The sequence below is a fragment of the Sarcophilus harrisii genome, chromosome 1, assembly GCF_902635505.1.
Source record: "Sarcophilus harrisii chromosome 1, mSarHar1.11, whole genome shotgun sequence".
Classification (NCBI taxonomy): Eukaryota; Metazoa; Chordata; class Mammalia; order Dasyuromorphia; family Dasyuridae; genus Sarcophilus; species Sarcophilus harrisii.
The window spans coordinates 498626421-498641279 of NC_045426.1; the positions used below are offsets into that span (position 1 = coordinate 498626421).

Genomic DNA, 14859 nt, shown 5'->3' on the forward strand with positions numbered 1-14859 from the left:
CAGGAAAAAAAAAAAGCATAAAAAGAAACATTTAAAAAGGCTAATGTCTTTCACTACATCCAGGGTCATATCCCGACATTCTGATCTATATCTGGCCATTGGACCTAGATGGTTCCAGATGACAGAGTGAGGCTCGTGACTTTGCACAGCCCACCTTCACTTAAATCCAATTCACTTGCATGTCACGGCATCACTTCCTGAATATCATGGTTTTCTTTGAGAATGAAGCACAAACAGCAACAATCATTTGAAAATACATTTCACACAATAGCACACATATAAATTATATCAAATTGCCTACCATGTTTGGAAGAGGGAAGGGAGGAAGAAGGCAAAGAAAAAGTTGCATCTTTTAATCTTAATCTTAAAACGAATATAACATTTGATGTGTAACTGGGGAAGAAAATAAAATACTATTGAATTAAAAAAAACTATATTGGTGGAAGATACAGTTAAGCAACGCGACACTGCAATTATGCATGTATCTAAGGTGATGACAGATAGGAAGCAGAACATATTCACTAACATTTTTTTAGTGATCTACTTTCATCAGAAAACACCACACATTCTCTGCAGCAATGATGTGGTTATATTCCATTTTTACACAGAAACCTTTAGGGAAATAATTCACATAATTCATTTTATAGATGTGGGAATGGCAGGTCAGAAAATTTAAATGATTAAATCACTCCTCAGTAACATGATTAATAAGAGGCAGAACTGGGATTTGAACTCAGAACTTAGAACTCTAAGTCCAGTGTTCTTTCTTCATTGCTTCCTTTGCATAATTCAAGGACATATTTTAAATGAATGGAATGGCATAGAAAAGAGTTTTCCCCAAGTAAATCTTTCTGCAAACAAATACATTTAGGATATTCACTACAAATAATAGATTATCACATATTCTACTTACCAGAAGCTAAAAAACTAAGCAGCTTAATCAATCACTAGAAATGGAAACAGTTTGGGGCATGTTTATAATTACATGATATAATTTGACTGATGCCAAAAAGTTTAAGGAGGAAAGAGAAAGATTTCCTGCATAAGGTGGGACTTTAGCTGAGTCTTGAAAGAAGTCAGATATGGACATGAATACAGAGAATAATCCAGGTATGGAGGATGACCAGTGAAAAGGCTTTGGGTTGGATTATGAGAGTCTTCTTAAAGGAATAACAGACTAGTATCTATCACTAGATCAAAGAGTACATAGGAAAGAATAAGGTGTAGAAAGATACTTAAACTATTTGCAGGGGTCCTCAAACTACAGCCCATGGCCCAGGTGCAGCAACTGAGGACATTTATCCCCCTCACCCAGAGCTATGAAGTTTCTTTATTTAAAGGCCCACAAAAGAAAGTTTTTGTTTTTACTATAGTCCGGCCCTCCAACAGTCTGAGGGACAGTGAAATGGCCCCCTATTTAAAAAGTTTGAGGACCCCTGAAATTTTAAGGAATCACATTTTAGGAAGAACATTGATAAGCTAGAGCATATTCAAATGAAAGTGATGGTAAAAATCATTGATTGTCATGTCCTTTTAGACTTTCTTAAAGGACCTTGAAATGTTCAGCTTTGAGAAGAGAATTAGGAAGGATGGAGTTAATTATCTTTAAGGATTTGAAGAGCTGTCATGTGGACAATGTATTAATCTTATTTTGCTTGGTTTTGGAGGGCAGAACTTAAGAGAAATTGAAGTTCCAGAGAAATAGAATATTTCAGTGAAAGGAAAATCTTCCTGTTCAAAAGTGGAATGAACTACTCCAGGAAATAATGAGTTTCCCCAATCCTAGAGGTTTTCAAAAATGAAGGCTGAATGAATATTGTTAGGGATGTTCTAGAAGAGATTTTTATTTGTGTACACAGTGGAATAGATGACCTCTAAGGTTCCATACTATTTGTAATCTTATTTTTCTGTAAGAATCAAACAGACACACTCTTAGATCAGGATAAAGAAAGAATCCTTTGTGTTTCCTAAAAATACTGTTTTTTTTCAAATAGAGTCTAGATGACTACTCGTTATGGATGTTATTGAGGGAAATCCCATTCAGGTGCAGGTTGGTCCAGATGGTCTCTGATCCTTCTTAAAAGTATGAGATAGCTGTTTCACATCTGAAGAATTTCACCTTGGTTTCCTATTTTTCTCTTAGTCAATTACAACGTTCTTTTTAGCCCCACTTTTAACTTTAAAAGTTTTAAAATTGCAAGGTTTTTCTTTTCTTTGCTCTTCCTTCCTTCCTTCCTTCCTTCCTTCCTTCCTTCCTTCCTTCCTTCCTTCCTTCCTTCCTTCCTTCCTTCCTTCCTTCCTTTCTTCCTTCCTTTCTTTCTTCCTTTCTTTCTTTCTTTCTTTCTTTCTTTCTTTCTTTCTTTCTTTCTTTCTTCTTTCTTTCTTTCTTTCTTTCTTTCTTTCTTTCTTTCTTTCTTTCTTTCTTTCTTTCTAAATATAAAGGGCTCATAGGATCAGAGATTTAGAACTTGAAAGGCGATTTGGAGTCATCTAATTCATTTCCCTCATTTTATATCTAAGAAAACTTAGATTCAGAGACTTTCATAAGGTTACATAATGAATGACAGAGTTGTGATTGGCAGTATGGTGGTCCAATTATAATTCCAAGGCCCTTTCCACTGTACCAGGCTATCTTCTTCAAACTTTCTGACAAGCTTCAGCATTCTATCTGTCCATTATTCATACTCCTTTGGCACTTCTCCCTTTTTCAAAAACAATTAGGTTTCCATTTTCATTATCAGGTAGTACTATACTACTTGCAATGCTATACTAACAGAGCCTTGGAAATGATTACAGGCTTTTGAATATTACTGGCTAGTTATGCTATCAACCAGCATCTGGTCAATTGTCATTTTGTGGCTAGCCTGGTGCTTACTGGAAGTTCAGTTACTGAGAGAGGTCATAGGAATATAGTGAACATTTCCTTCTCCCTTCACTTTTCTGAAGAGAAAGTAACTAGACACAGGGGTCCTTAAACTATGGCCCATGGGCCAGATGCAGCAGCTGAAGACTTTTATCCCCCTCACCCAGGTTATGAAGTTTCTTTATTTAAAGGCCCACAAGACAAAGTTTTTGTTTTTACTATAGTCCGGCCCTCCAACAGTCTGAGGGACAGTGAACTGGCCCCCTATTTAAAAAGTTTGAAGACCCCTGCATCTAGAAAGTAACTAAAGAGCTAGGTACAGGGGATGGAGAATCACGAAATAAGGGAGGGATGGAGGAACTTTCTCTGGGATCAGGTATTGCTAATATTACTCAGTCCAACCCTTTCTGCTTCCTCAATAAGTTGATCAACATCCTTCCCTCATTTTGTATATATTGCAAGCCAATACCACTCTCTTTCTTAACTAAATCATCTCTATGACCCAAAGTTATAATGATGAAACAAAATTCCAGTCCTCAAAGAAAAATGTCGAGGGAAAAGAGGATTTCATTTGATCTTATCTGCATAAGTTTCTTTCCAGTATATTCTTTTCCATTTACTTTAGACTTGTGGAAAAAAATAATACCCATTCAATTACAGGTTATAAGACTGATTGCTTATATGTGTTTTTAAATGTGAGTCAGAGAGATAAAAAATAGCAAGATTCCATTAGTTAAAGAAGTTATTGAAGCTGAAGGTGGCACTAAGACTTTTGGGACACCTGGTACAAGTCACAGACTGAGATGTGTCCTGGGAATGCCTTGCACTGCATAGATATGGATGAGAATTAATAACTTCTGAAATCTGCAAGGACCGAAAGACACCAAAATCGATCAGCTGTACCAGTCACAAATATCCATGGGGAAGAAAGATGCTGCTGCACACTTCACTAGGCTCGAGGCCTTGCTGAGCTTCCCAGAAATAAATCTGTTGAGCTCAGAACAACAGGAAATTGTTATTTCAGCACTTAGAAAGTTGTCACACTGCTATGAAGCTACCTACTCACTTAATACTCTCTAAGTTGCTCAGGGCTTTTGGCTGAGGGGTTGATTTTCTTTTTTCTTAATTACCAATGGATCATATCTTTTCAAATTGGTCATAGTCCATGAGGTATTCAGAATTTTCAAAGACAATACTGGAGGAGAAGTGCTCTAGGACTTGGAAAATACCAAAATATTTTTGGCTCATGCCCATTTGTTTGATGCTTATTACCTGATACTTCTATAGCTTTCTCTAAAAAAGATTAAAATAGACTAGATTTCTTTTCTTTTAAAAAATAAATGTTACAGTCTTTATATCAGAATCTTTTTCTTTTAAAGCTATTAAGATGTTACTATCCTACCAAATTTCTGACAATGAGTAATTTTGTGAGAAGTACAGAATAAATTCTCCTCTTTATACATATGACCTATTCTGCTTCTTCCATAGGTTGCTCAAATCATACATTTGATGAGAGACCTCAGAAGCTGAGGTTAAATGCAGGGTGATGGGGACTGGTTAGTATGGATTCACTAAACTTCATGAGTTCTGTGAATGGCAAGTCACGATGCTCAGATGCGAGGTATCACAGACTTGTCAGATGCCCCAGTGACTAGACAAAGACAAGTCTGTTATTCAGATGGTTCAGGTGTGTCTTATTCTTTGTGATGCCATTTGGGGTTTTCTTGGCATAGATAATAGTGGTTTGTGGTTTCCTTTTCCAGCTCATTTTACAGATGAGGAAACTGAGACAAACAGGGTGAAGTGACTTGTATGGAATCACATAAATAGTGTCTGAAGCCACATTTGAATTCAGGAAGATGAATCTTCCTGACTCCAGGTGTAATACTCTATCCACTTTAAAATACCCTCCCCAACTGGGTTCAGTTTATAAAGCAGATAAAACTCTGAAAGAGGAAGGAGAAATATATTCATATACAAAAGCAGAAACGATCCAGCCACTAGACAAAGGTAAGACAAGGTTTCTTCCCAAATACATATTATTTGAGGGCAAAATTTGCAATATGAATACTCGGCATCATCACTCTTGGAAGAGATGGTTTAAATAAACAGTTATTCTTGTGGACCTCAATGGGTTTTTATACCAGAACAGAATGGCCATGCAGATAATTACATTTTTGTAAGGCTAGAATCATCTGTATCTCTAGGTTTGGCATATTTAATAATAACAATAACTAACTATGCCTACCAAGGCATTGTTTTAAGATCCTTACATTTGTCATCTTGTTTGGTCTTTAAAATAACCCTGGGAGGTAATGTGTGCCATTTAAAGCACGTAAATACCTAGGAGTTTATTAATAATATTAATAATAATAACTAGCATTTTTATAGCACTTTAAAGTTTTCAGAGTACTTTACAAATATTATCTTCTTTGATCTTCACAAAACCCTGAGAAATAGATGCTATTATTATCCCCATCTTATAGATGAGAAAACTGAGACAAACAGATTAAGTGATTGGCTCTTGGTCATAGCTAGAAAATGTCTAAGGCCAGATTTTTTTTATGGAGGTCTTCCTAACTTAAATTCAAATGCTCTATCTATTGTGCCATGTAGTACTTAGATATTTGATGGAAGGAGATCTTCTAATAATTAGAGATATTTAAAAAATCATTAGCCTTCAGTGGGAGGCAATGAGATTCTCCTAACTAGTGGTCTTCAGACAAAGACAGAATGACCATGTGCTAGGCCTGTTATTGAGGGAATTCTTGTCCAAATGTGTGTTGCATTAGATCAGTGGTTCTCAAAATTTTGTTTTCAGTATCTTTATCCTATTAAAAATTATTTATGATCTCTTCAAAGAGTTTTTGTTTATCTGAATTATATTTATAGACATTTACCATATTAGAAATAAAAACTATTTTTGAATTTGTAGACCCTCTAAAAGGGTTTCAGAGATCCCCAAGATTCTCTAGACTATACTTTGAGAACCACTGCATTAGATGCTTTGGACTGCCTTTTAACTTTGAAATTCTATGATTCTGTCAGTAAGCAGCTTTTAGCTCTTGATGTGTGAAAATCAAAAGCAGGTGCAAAGGGAACAAATTCTACATGTAAGTCAAGCTTGTTGAATTAAAAACAAAAAATCATAAAATTTTAGCGTTAGGAAAGATTGATGACTGCAACCCACTCACTATACAAATGAGGAACCTGAGATTTGAAATAATTAATTTACTTTTACTAAGAAGTGAAATAAAAACTGAAAAGCATTTAGCATAATGTGTGGTACACATCAGGCCCCTCCCATTCCTTAATGGTCATAATACTTGCTCGTACTAGTAATACTAGTAAGACCACGATTAGATTTCCCTGAAAATTGAAATTACTATTAACAAACACCTAAGGTAAATTTTATAAGGCTTATTGTAAATGTCAGTGCACAATACAAATGTGAGCTCTTACTATCTTCAGTTGTTTTTGCTTCATCACCATGTTAATGAATTCCCTCCTCCCCCAAATTTTTAGTAGTCTTCTGATGTCACTTTATAGATTGTTACCAAAACAAGTTATTGTCTATATTAAACATTCATGTTCTAGGTTTAAGGATTGCAAAAGGATTTTTAAAATATTTTGATAACTGTTTTTTAATATAATTTTTTCTTTTATTATCTTATGCATTTAATTTTATGTAGTTAGAAACATCATTCTGAGGAGGAATCCAGAAGGTTCACCAGACTAATAAATTGGGCCATGGAGCAAAAAGGGTTAAGAATCCCCATCCTAGATTCTGTTTTTCAAAAGAAAATTATGACTTTCAGATAAACACAAAGAATGCAGTGCACTTGGATTATTTTTTCTGATAATGTGGATTACATATCCTTAGGCCACAGCTGTGTTCTATTCAAAATCCAATTCAGATGTAGAAACTTGAGGGGGGGGTGGAGGCCAGAAAAAAAAATTATAAATCTGTCACAGTTATGAGTGAAACGTTCCCATTCAAGGTTTTTTTTTTTTTTTTTTCTCTATTTTATTTTTTTTTTAATCCAACACTCCATCATAGCAAACTCAGTGTGATAAGTTTTCAGTCATAGAAATCAAAAGGACTATTATTTTCTACCTTAGCATAGCCTATCATTTAAATTCTTATGATGTTTTCTTTGTTAACATAGACAATTTATAATGCTTTGGAACATCTGCAAGTTGAATGATTCATCTTTGTCACCTCCTTGCTAACACATTTTCAATTTGCATATACAGTGTCATAAACTCATTTGGCTTTCAAATCATGAGAACTGAAATCTGGCATACACTGATACGTCAGAAGGCAAAGTCAGATGTTCCCACACAGAAAAGATGGCACTAATCCCTAGCAAAAAGAGAAATCATATCAGAATGTTCTGAAGTGTAGTTCCCCACATTTAAGGAATTCCTGATAATGACATTTTATCACCAATTAGGATAATATACAGTGACTTTAATGATGGCTGCAAAAACCCCATGTCAAGAAATATGATTCCTTCTTGGAAGAAAAGAATAGCTTTCACAACTCTGATTCATATACTTTTCCTTTGAGTTTAAGGATTTATTCTCTCCCCCCCCTCTTTTGGCATGTATTAATTTGCATTTATTAGTATTCAGGTTTAGAATCATAATATTGTCTGCAATGATTATAAGTATCACATTATGCAAAGTTTTAATTTCAATTGAATGAGCTTGGACAAAGTGTAGTTCCAAGCTACCACATGTCCCTTCTATTTGTCACCTACTAGTCTGGTCAAGCTCTTCCTTTCTTATAAGGTTATAAGTTGAAAAGGAAAGATAATTTAGACTGATGAGCGCAAGGAAGCAAGCAAGGAAGAATCCTTTATATTGTTCCTACTATGTGCAGGGTAAGGCTGGTAGGTGGATAAAAGTATCAGACCAGAGTCAGGTAGACCTGAGTTCAAATGTAGTAGTAGTAGTAGTAGTAGTAATAGTAATAGTAGTATTACTAGTAGCAATAGTAATAGTATTACTAGTAGTAATAGTAGTAGTAATAGTACTACTACTAGTAATAGTAGTAGTAATAGTAGTAGTTGTGTGGCCCTGGGGAAACACTCCAATATATTGGCTAAGAAAACCCTAAAGAGTTGGACATGGATGAACAACCACAAAAAAGTGCCACATACTCTGCAATTTTTTTTTTACATTGATAGGATCATGATGTCCCTTGTTCTGGACAATATGTTTCTACCAATGTAAATTAAGATCAGTTTAACATTTTTATTTGCCTTGTGAACCACAAGATTCAATTGTCTTAAGCCTGAAATCTACTAAATCCTCTAGATCAAGAGTTTTTAACTTTTTTCTTTTTTTAAATATCAGGGACCCCAAGACAATCTGGAAAAACCTTTACAATAACCGTGTAAAATATTTTTAATGAGTTTTATTCCCATTTTACATTTGATAAAACCGTGACAAAGAGGTTAAGTATAATAGTAGTTTGGAATTACACTTTGTCCAAGCTCATTTCAAATGCTGAAATCAAAACTTTTCATCATATTGTTCATACTTATAATCATCGAAGTCAATATTATAATTGCAACAGTAGTATCTAACATTTATATGTGCCTCTATATTCTAGATATTGTGCTATGTACTTCATTATTTCATTTAATCCTTTCAACAGTTCTGGGAATAAGGTCTATTATTATCTTTATTTTAACAATGAGGGAACCAAGGCAAAATCAGGGTCACACAGATAGTAAATGTCTGAAGTTACATTTGAACTCGGTCTTTCTGACTCCTGGATTAGCACTCTATTCATTCCACTCCTAAATGCTTCCAGGTATCAAGCATGGTACCAAAGGGAGGAAAGATTAAGTTAGGCATGCAAGGTAGGAGGAAGAAGAAATCTCACATTAAATGTAGAGGTTTAAGTCATTGCAATTTTGACACTTACTTTCTACCACAGGCAATTTACAATAAATAAAATGTATTTTTTCAGGAAATATAGTTGTCAAATATCTCCTTTGCTTTGCTCATGAGACATAAATGATGTAAGGCAGCTGGAATAAAATGAGTAATGGGCTGAGTATCTAAAGACCTGGTTTGAGAAATGCTTCCTCACAAGGCTTTGGGTAAGTCCCTTAACCTCAAATGAGATCATGTATGTAAAGTACTTTCTCAAAGTTGAAAATGTCATATAAATGTCGAGTTATTATATTATTATTAACCTCGCTGAAAATCAATTTCTTCACCTGTAAAATAGGAATAATAGTATGTACCCTGACCAGATAGATGGAGAGATAGGTTGTATACTTATTAAGCATTTCCTTTTCTTAGCAATAGGAATATAAATAGAAATAAAGAATCCAATTCCTTTTCAAAGAAAGTATTCTTCAAATAAAGTCCAAAGAAAAGATATCTAAAGAAACTTTCCTCTACTTCTTAAAAGATATATAATACCACATATACTTTCAGTTTTTTCAATCTATCTATAGATTTTGTTGATTTTTTCCCCCTCTTCCTTTTTTTTTTCTTTGTAATTGAAAAAATACCTTGCTGTATGGAATTGCTCTTTGGGAGGGGGAATGGAGGAGGACATAGGAGCAAATTTAAGCAAAATAAAAACAAAAATATCACTAAAATTTATTTATACAAAAAATTCTGTAGCCACACTGTGCAAAGACAAGATAAAGTCAATGAAAAAAATAGAATGCTCTCTTCCATCCCCCTCATAAGTTTATTTAACTGTCTTAAAAATTTTCTGGGAGGGGAAGAGACATAAACTATGGGAAAAGAGGATCATAGTATTTTGCATAGATTTAATAGATGGTTTGTCACTGATTTTATTCAGGTAAAAATCTGAATGGCTATTTGGCATCAATTTGCAGTCAGAAAGACATGAATGAGAATTTGGTCTCAGCCTGGACAAGTCATTTAAATTTGATTTGCCTCAATTTCCTCAGTTGTGAAATGATGATAATAATAGTGCTTTACCACCCAGGGTTGTTGTGAAGATTGGAGGGGATAATTGGCAAATGCTTAGCACAGAGCTTGACACATAGTAGATGCTATATAAATGTTAGCTATTAGTATATTCATTTTCCCTCTTGTTATTACTTGTGTGCAAAAACTTTTTTTTATTCTTGTCTTTGTATGTTGTGCATCTAGAACATTACTTAATATAGAGAACATATTTAATAAGGGTTTGGGGAGTGGAATAAAAAAATAACCCATGTACTCATATCTTAGTATTATTTCAGCCAGTGGCTTCCATTTCAATTCTGAAATTCCTACAAAACTAGACAAATAGCATGTCCTCCAAATAACACTTCAGCTTATACCCTCAGGAATAGCATAAGTACAACAAAAGGCAGCTGTGTGGTGCAGTAATCCAGCTGCAAATACTTATTGTCTACTGGCAAGACCAGTCACTAAACCCTGTTTGACTCAGTTTCCTCATCTGTAAAATGAGATGGAGAAGCAAATGGCAAACTACCCCAGGATCTTTGCCAAAAAAATCCCAAAGCGGGTCACAAAGAATTATATAGGAGAGAAATAACTGATAAGTACCACAATATCTCTTGGGGACAGGTAGTAAAGTCTTTGGTATCCAGAGAGACTAAAGTAATTTGCAAGATAAACATTTACATTTATAATTTCTTTCTGCTCCTTTTGCCATTTTCTTGATAGCATGGAGAGGAAAGGAAGGGAGAGAAAAGAATGGGAGAAGAGAGAGAGAGATACTTAATTCCCTAGATTGATCTTGACTTCTCTTTTAGCAGTGTAATAGTTAAAGAGAAAATTTTAAGATAAATAACACAACATCTGGTTAGGCATTAGATATACTATCTTCACAGCTCTTGACATACACACATCTAGCATAGTATCAACAGGAACACAACAAATCTAATATCTGAAAAATGTTCCAACTATATTTAAAAATTTAGCTTTATGACACAGGAATCATTTTGAATAAAATAAAAATATTTAATTCAGAAACTCATATGATGGCCAATATGAAATTTGTTCTATTCAGCATTATGTGGAAGCATATTAAAAATCTCATTTTCAGTTTCTGTAGAAATATTAAAAATAATATTTTTTCTAAAGCCTTTTCCAAAATCCTTAGAAAATGCTGATGAAAGGTGGATGATAAATTGAGCAAAAGGATTATTTTTAGGGGAATGGGTTAATTTAATTCAGAGTTACAGTCTTATCTATTTTACATCACTGCTTTCCCATTCACCTTTACTGATCTGTGATGGAACCTGCCTTTCTTTATTTAGAAAAAAATTAATATTTTCATGAAGAAAAGAAAGAGGTCCCTTTGATTAACTATAGGAAGGAGGGGAAAGGTTCTGGAGTAAATTGACTACTTAAGATTTCTAAAAGAGGCAGAATCAAAATGGCAGAGTAGAGAAGCTTTCAGCTCTCCTCCAGACAACTCTAAAATAATGTCTTAAATTGTATCCTGGAGAGACAGAACCACCAAAGGGTTGGGTAAAACCATTTTCCAGCCAAGATAACTTGGGTGATTGGTAGAAAAAATCTGTTTCACAGGGATAGGGGTTGAACCTGGAGCTCAGTGCAGATCTCATGGCACAAAAGTCCTTGGAGGTGTCTGTATTAGTGGTGGCAGTAGCTTTAGGAGATTTCAGGTGTGAGGGAATAGAGGAAAGTAGTTTGAACAACTGGTTGAAAGGATATTGCAGAGAACTCTAGGTTCATGAACTGTTACACTTCCCATATGCCGTTCAGGGTCACAGTGCCAGAGTCAAAAGGATCTAAGAGAATAAAAAGCTCTGGTCATGATTCTTGGGTAGAGAGGAGTGCTTAGGGCTGCTTACAGGGAAGTAGGGACCCAGAAAGAAGGGAGCACCAGCATTTGTGGCTGCTGGAGAGTAGAGAACATGGTCATAACCTGGTCACAATCCCCAGGGCCAGGGGAATGCTAGGATTGACGACTACAAGAGAACAAAGTTTCTTCCTGGATGAAGACCAGAGCACAGGTCCTTAGAGAAGTGACTGCTCTCCCTAGAGCATATCATCTTGGAAACACTGAAAACATACAGAATCCCAGAGAGATCTCTGAAAACTGCAGCAAAAAGTCCTTAAGCATAGGATAGTGCTTCCTCCATTCTGGGAACAGAGTCCAACTTCAACACAAAGTTAAAAATCAAGAAACAGTCTGGAAAATGAGCAAACAGTAGGAAAAAAAAAAACCTGACCGTAAGTTACTATGGTGTCAGGGAAGACCAAGACATAAACCTCGAAGAAGACAACAATGTCAAAGTGGCTACAAGTAAAGCCAAAAAAAAAATATGAATACAAATCCATCAAGAATTAATGGAAAAGCTTTAAAAAGATTTACAAATAAAATAAGGGAGGTAAAGGAAAGAATAGGAAAAGAAATGATATAAGATATATATTAAAATAGAGTCAACAGCTCAATAAAAAAGGCATAAAAATATTGAAGAAAATAATGCCTTAAAGATAGTATTGGTTAAATGAGAAAAGAGGCACAAAAGAAACGAGAAGAAATCTTTAAAAAGTAGAATTAACCAAATGGAAAAGGAAGTTCAAAAGTTCACTAAAGAAAATAACTCCTTAAAAAAATTTAAAATGTTAATCTAAACTATATTGATATATTTAAAATATTTTTTATCTAATATTTCTATAAATGTTACCTGAAATTATCTTGGAGAAGTCATATTGGAGGACATGGGAGATTATGCCAGTATGGACATCTCTCTCCAAGCTGGAAATGGTTTGTATATATGGATAAATAAAATAAAATTGTTTCTGGCAGGCTTGAGTCTAAATTGCTGAATACAGTAGTAAGATTAACACACACACACACTTATGTATAATTCTTTCTTTCCTGGGAAGAGAGAGGTGTTCTTAGTTTTAACTATTATTGTCTTTTACCTTCCAGGATTACTTAAGAGGTAAATTGCATGCTAAATCCTTATTTCCTATTCCCCTGCTCTATTAGTTTTACAGAGAGATGTCTTTCACTTTTTTACCTTGAAGAAGAATATATCTAAGAAAAGTAAAAGGAGAGAAGATATATTACTTAGTTTTGATCTAAAGTTTAAAAGTTAATTGATTATTTTATAGAAAGAAGAGAACTATCCAATTTATATATTTCTTACTAAATTACTTGTCAGTCATTCTTATAATATTGTTTTCATTATTTATAAAGCTCTTGTGTCACAAAACTGAAAAAAAATACAAATTAATACATCAATCCTAATGACAACATGGCGAGCTAAATAGATGGAAAACAGTTACAGATGTATAAGTATGGAGTTGGAAAGGATAATTTTTGATGTTGAGTCATTTCAGTTGTGACTCTTTGTGTCCCCATTTGGAATTTTCTTGGCAAACTTACTGGAGTAGTCTCCAATTTCCTTCTCCAGGCCAATTTTCCAAAAGAAGAAAGTAAGGCAAATAGGATTAAGTGACTTGTCCGGGGTCACATAATTAGTACGGTCAGATTTGAACTCAGGAAGTTGAGTCTTTCTGACTCTATCCAATGTGTCCCTGTTATTATTTCTACTACATCACAATATTTCCTCACAGGTAGAGGCTCCTAAACATAACAGGAGTTGTTAACTTTCCAAGGATGAACACATAGAATAAATCAGTGGCTCAGGGACAGTCAAGAAATCTTAGAATTGGAAGACACTCTAAAGACCATCCAATAACTTTCTTCTCACTGTGAGATTTTCTTCTAAAGCCTCTCTGAGATCATCTGTTTTCAAACTTCAATCATAATTATCAGAAAATTCTTTCTTATACTAAGTCTAAATTTGGTTTTCTGGAAATTCTACTCATTAATCATATTTCTGCAAAATAAGTTTAATCCCTCTTGCTTAGGTTGCTTCTTCAACCATTTAAAGGCTTCTGTGATATTTCCCTGAGCCTTCTCTTGACTATATGTCCCTTGTTTCATTAACTGCTTTTCATTTAACATAATTTTGTAATCACTACTAACAATATTCATTAAGAAACTATATTGTCAGGGCTAGCTAAGTAATGCAGCAAAAAATAAGAGCCCTGGTCCTGGAGTTAGGAACCCTGAATCCAAATCTAGGTACAGACATTACTAACTGTGTGACCTTGGGAAAGTCACTTAAACTGGATTGCCATCAAAAAGTCAAATCAAACCAAAATAAAACAAACAAAAAAGAACCTATACAGTCTTAGCTGGGAATACGAAAAAGTAGAGACTAATATATAAGCTAATACCAAGTAACCTATATGTAAGCTGAGCCCCCTTCATTCATTTAGTTTACCAGTTATTCTCAGTTTCTATTCCACCAGACTTTATATATATAGTTTACATTTTCACACTTTCTAGCATGTTGGGAAGACTTGGATTCCAACCCTGATATTGACTTTGTGATAATGAGTAATTTAACTTCATAGCGTCTCAGGCTTTAAGATTCTAAGTTGTAGAATCTCTTTGAGTGAAGTGACTTTTCACTGAATTTCCTTTCCCAATGAAATTAGAAGTTGGGTCCAACACCAACAACATCAACAAGAACAACTTCAAGCAACTCAAAGCTAAATTCATAAATACTCGTGTTGTTCTTCATCTTTGCCAAGGACATTCCTATAATATGAAGCTTTATAGTTTGTAAATAATTATCTAATTTCACAAAATCTTCTTCTCTTAATAAGGCTAAGTTAAGTATAATCTAATCAAGGGAACCAGAGGATCAAAAAGAATCACAGCTCTAGAGCTGGGATGGACCTCACAGACCATCAAAACTAATCCACTTATTTTCCTGACAGAGAAACTGAGACCCAAGGATGGTAAACGATATGTCCCTAATTCTACAAGCAGTCATGGTTTATAATAATGGGAAGAGGGGTGGGGTGGGATATGAACTTAGTCATCACTCAATTTTTTTCATAACTTGTTCTGTTATAATTTATTTTTTCATATCACTGTGGCAAATCACATTCATATTTAAATCTAAATTTCTAAGAAGTATGGC

The 14859-nt window shown here is 34.4% G+C and overlaps 1 protein-coding gene across 4 annotated transcripts in view; it reads right to left on the reverse strand.

Moving 5' to 3' along the window:
• Positions 1-14859, reverse strand: part of DLGAP1 (DLG associated protein 1) — a 1087876-nt gene that overhangs the window by 581448 nt on the left and 491569 nt on the right. The gene's annotated exons all lie outside the window — the stretch shown is intronic.